Source organism: Nicotiana tabacum, chromosome 1 (assembly GCF_000715075.1).
Source record: "Nicotiana tabacum cultivar K326 chromosome 1, ASM71507v2, whole genome shotgun sequence".
In the NCBI taxonomy this organism is placed as follows: Eukaryota; Viridiplantae; Streptophyta; class Magnoliopsida; order Solanales; family Solanaceae; genus Nicotiana; species Nicotiana tabacum.
Genome location: NC_134080.1, coordinates 178,020,681 through 178,026,344, shown reverse-complemented (window position 1 = coordinate 178,026,344; position 5,664 = coordinate 178,020,681).

The window sequence follows — 5,664 nt, the reverse complement described above, 5'->3', positions numbered from 1 at the left end:
CCCACCATGGAGGATCTAACTTCTGTAACTGATCCATCATCTTCTGCTCAAACAGACATAGTAGGTCTATCCCTAGGCCTAACTACAAAATAGGCTAAACTACCCTAACTGGTGAAATAAGTCGAACTCCCGAAGTCTGAAACATAGTAGTGGTCAGGTCTGCTCGAAATACATTTGGGAAATATCTCACTACCAGAATTGACTTGACGGTAGGAGTCTTAACACTAATATCTCTCACAAAGGTCAAATATGCCAAACATACTTTCTCAACCCTCCATTGAGCCTTCAAATGTGAAATCACTCTACTAGGAACATAATCCAGGGAGCTTCTTGACTCCAACTCAGCACCCCTGGCATCGCCAACATTATGGTCTTAGCGTGACAATAAAGAATAGCGTGATATATCGACAATCAATCCATGCCCAATATCACGTCAAAATCAACCATGCTAAGTAGTAAAAGATCAACTCTTGTCTCATAACCCCCAATAGTCACCACACACGGCCGATACACGCGGTCCATAAAAATATAATCACCCACCGGTATAGATACATGAACATGCATAACTAAAGAATCACAAAGCATATCTAAATAACGAGCAAAGTATGATGGCACATAAGAATAAGTGGAACAAGGGATAAATAATAATGAAGCATCCCTATGGCACACTAAAACAATACTCGTGATCAAATTATCAGAAGGAATTGCCTCTGGCTTGACATGAAAAGCATAACATCAAGCGGTACCACCACCTATCAGACCTTCCCCTCTAGGGCGACCTCGACCCGAACAACCTCCAACCCGAGCTGGCTGAGCGGGTGGTGTAGCAACTGGTGTGGGAGTCATAACCTGACCTCTATGCTGCATGGGACCTCCAATAAGACGGGGGCAAAACCTCCTCACATGTCTCAATTCCCCACACTGGTTGCACCCTCAACCTAGGGATGACTGTTGGACCTGAACTAAACCCCGAGAACTAGAACAACCACTAGAGGAACCTGGTACTGACGAACCTAGAACTAATGGAGCATGGTACAAAATCTAAGATGGGAGTGAATTGAAAGATGACTAAACCGAAAAAGTGCTGTAAGAACTGTAGCTAGCTGAGGCATGATGATGAACCTAACGAGCCATCTACATGAGCCTGAAAGAACGACCTCTATTGTGATGTGACTAACTTCCAGATGAGGTATCACTTAATCCACCTAAACCACGGGGCCTCTTGCCCTCCCTCTCCTCGTGCCCAAGACAGCAAACCAGCTCCAAGTTCCTAGCAATCTCGACCACCTAGTCAAACCTAGCATCTGCTCGGCCTCTTGAACCAAACTGTAGCATAGGCCATAGTTGAGGCCATCAATGAACCTTATGATCCTCTCTCTCTCAGTAGGAACCAACCATACTGCATGATGAGCCAAATTCGTGAATCTAATCTTATACTGAGTCACAGTCATATCTCCCTGGCGTAGCTGCTCAAAATCTCTACGTAGCTCCTCTCTGCGAGTCTGTGGAACAAACTTATCTAAAAAGAGAATTGAAAACTCATGCCACCTAAGTAGTGCTACGCTAGCTGGCCTACTCAACTCATATGTTTGCCACTATTTGTAGGCTGCCCCTGTCAGTTGAAAAGTAGTAAATGCAACTCTACTAGTGTCCAAAATACCCGTCGTGCGAAGAATCTGCTGACACCTTTCTAGAAAATACAGAGTATCCTTTAACTTTGCTCCGCTATACTCTGGTGGTTTAAGCCTCCCAAATTTCTCCAACCTCTTCTACTCCTCATCAGTTATAGGTGGGCCAACCTTGGTCCGAGCAGCAACAACCGACTGAACTAGTAACACCCCCGGTGTGTGATGACCCTGAGCTAGCTGCTCTGGAGTATGAGCGACAGGAGTCTAAGCACCTCCCCCAGCCTGTGAGGTAGCTAGTGTAAGTGGAATCGAAACTGCCTATGCCAGGCTCGTGCACATATTCAAAATCTTAGCCAAATCCTCTAGAATGCCAGGAATACGAATAGGCACTGCCGGTGCCTGAGCTGGTCCCACCAGCTCAATAGTATCTGGCACCTGCTCCTCTAGTGGAGAAACTGGTGGCTCCACAGGTGCTTCCCTCACTGCAGTGCAAGCTATACCTCACCCTATACCTTGGCCCCGACCTCTCATGGACCTAGCTGGTGATACTGGTGCCTGATCATCTGATCTATCCTCATCATTTGTGAGAAAATAAAAGAATAGATAATTAGCCACCGGAATTAACAAATCTGCGCAATAAGAATGCAAGAAAGTGAAGTTTCCTAATAGTTTGGTAGCCTCTTGAAAATAAGTACAGACGTCTCCGTACCGATCCGCAAGACTCTCCTAAACTTGCTTATGACTCGTGAGACCTATGCAACCTAGGCTCTAATACCAACTTGTCACGAACCAACTCCCACCGGAGGCGCAACGGTGTCTAACACTAATTGCTAGGCAAGCCAATAGTCACATAATAACTACGAATTTGATAAAACAAGATTTAATAAACTTAATAGCGGAAATATCATGAAATAAATGAGAAAGCAATAGCAAAACTACTATATCCATCTCAATGATCTGGTATCAACGAGTACATGAGCACTACTAAATATCAAAAATACAAAGCCAATTCCTCAATACAACTGTCTGGACAATAAAATAGTAATAAAAAAATAAATGAAAGAGAACTTCAAGGTTTGCAAATGTAATAGAAGCTACCTCGTAGTTGTTGATACCCAATTTTTCTCTCATATTTCTCAAATACACATATATACCTTCAAAATAATACTTGAGCATCACCAAGTATTTGTCCATAATTTTTTATAATTTTTAAAGGCTTTTAATCAATTTATTCCTGCATTTTTATATAAATAATTATTAATTGCATCACAAATAATTTTATAATGATTTATTATTTAATTTTTATCATTTTATACCCTTATTGATCTCTAAATATTTTTATATATGCTTATTATAATTGTATTTCGCATCCTTAGGCTAAAATTGCATATTTTGCAATAATAGCCCATATATGCATAATTACATTAATTGCACAAAAATAACTTTTTATATTTTTATAATGTTAAGTAATTATTTTAAATTATTTTCATGCACAAGTAATATTTTTATTAATAATATTTTTTAAATTATTTATTTGTTAAATTGGGTATTTAAAATATAGCCCCCTAAACCCTCAATTTTGGTCCTAGCCCAATTACCTACACTACCCGATTACCCCAGCTCAATACACCAGCCCACATCAAACACCTAATACTCAGACCCATACCCGTTTAAAACCCCGACCCAATTGGGATCCTGAAGGGTCAATGTGATAGAAACTGATGAAGAATGGGATCCTGAAGGGTCAATTGGGCTTATTCGGGAAGGTGACGACCCTAAACCTACAGTCACACTCACCCTTATTGTGGTATAGATACAACCACCGATCAAAGTTAAGTAGCCACGTCAGCTCCATTTGAAATCGAAGTAACAACACCTGCGATTACACCTACTCCATTTGAGGTAGAAGTAGCCACACCTTTCACTATGACGGTAACATCCACACCACCCTTCAATTCTAACTCCATACGTTGGTATTATGTTGCCAAATCTAGGAGAAAAGGAAAAGCAAAAATGGAAGAGTCTGGTGCTGCATAGGGGATGACTAGAACTGGAAGGATCTATACACCCGAAAATTTGGGAGGAACAAGCAAGGAAGCTGCTGCCAAATAACCCATCATTGAAACTGGTCCAGATGATCTCTGGAAGAAAGTACAGGCAAGAGAATACTCTATTGTTGATCATCTGAACAAGACTACCGCCCAGATATCCATCCTGTCACTGCTACAAAATTTTGAGGCGCATAGGAATGCTTTAATGAAGGTGTTGAATGAAGCATATGTGCCCAACAACATCACCAATGGAGAGATGGCCAACATGGTAGGGCAAGTACTGGAAACCCACAAGATCACCTTTCACGAAGATGAACTACCACCTGAAGGACTAAGTCACAACATGGCACTGCACATCACAATACAATTTAAGGACATATTCATCGCCAGAGTCCTAATAGATGGGGGTTCAAGCCCCAACCTTTGTCCATTGAGTACTCTGAAAAGGTTGGGCAAATATTTCCATGAGATACGATAGGGAGTATGAATGTGAAGGCATTTGATAGGTCTCAAAGAGCCACAATTGGGGATATTAACCTTTGTTTGTAGATGGACACAACTTGGTTTGATGTTGAGTTTCAGGTATTGGACATATCTGCTACATACAATCTTTTACTGGGACGACCTTGGATACATGTCACCGGAGTTATGGCTTCTACACTACACCAAGCCGTGAAGTTTGAATGGAACCGTTAGTAGGTAATCATTCATGGAGACAGAAGTAATCCCATTTACACTAGCCAAACTGTCCCGGTTGTCGAGAATTGAAGAAATCTGGGTGGCAAAACTTATCACTGCATCGAGTGTGTCAATGTAATTAAGAAGGATAAATGGTGGAGCAGCAAAATAGAAAGCATACTGGCATTATCAGGGTATGAACCCGGCAAAGGGATTGGGAAGAAACTCCAGGGCATTACCAAACTAATACAGTTGAAATGTCATGGTACAACTTTCGGGATTGGATATCCGTATACATGGCAGGAATATGATGATTGGTCGCCCCCATGGTGCGGTCCCTATTACCCTCTTGAGCAGCAAGTGCCGCATCTGAGTCAGACCTTTCATTAGGCCGATACAATATGGGGATCTAAAGAAGAGGAAGCTTTGGCTAGGCTAAGGAACATGTTTCTAGAAGACGAAGATATGGATTGTAATGTGATAGTTGAGGAGGAGGAGAAAGAATGCCTTACCATTCAAACGGTGGAGAGGGGAGCATTTCTCAAGAACTGGACCGCCACACCATCAAGGGCCAGACGAGTCCCGGGGTAGCATGGCTACTAATATTATTTGAAAAACAAGTCTTTTGGGCATTTAGTTTTGAAAACAACTTTCTTTCAGTATTTTGTTTTTGAAAACATTTTTTTGAGGTCATCTAGACGATATTTTGTTTAACGTTTCAGCATTTATCAAATAATTTGATGTTTTATTATCGTTATCTTTCATATTTTTCTTCTACACCATTACTATTTCTTACCTTGATGAACCAACGACTGTGACATGTAATGAGACAATGCAGCATAAGGATAGTGACTCGGAAAAAGAAGATAAGATACCTGAGGAAGTTGTCAGAGAAGTTGAGAAATTTGAAAACAAGCCTAAGTCCAACCTGGACAAAACCGAGACGTTCAATGTGGGAAATTCTGATACCATTAAAGAAACTCGCATAAGTATTCAACTGTCACTTTCAGAGAAAGAAGAATACACTCATTTCTTGAAAGAATATGAGGATATTTTTTCATGGTCATATGATGATATGACCGTTCTGAGCACACATAGTGGCTCATAAGAAGTTTCCTACTAATCCAATGTGTCCGCCAGTGAAGCAGAAACTCAAAAATTTCAAATGAGACATGAGCCTAAAATTCAAGAAGTAAGTCACTAAGAAGATCAAAGCCAAAGTCCTTAGGGTAGTTGAGTACCCAACCTGGTCAACCAACATTGTACCGGTTTCGAAGAAAGACGGGAAAGTCAGGGTGTGTATTGAC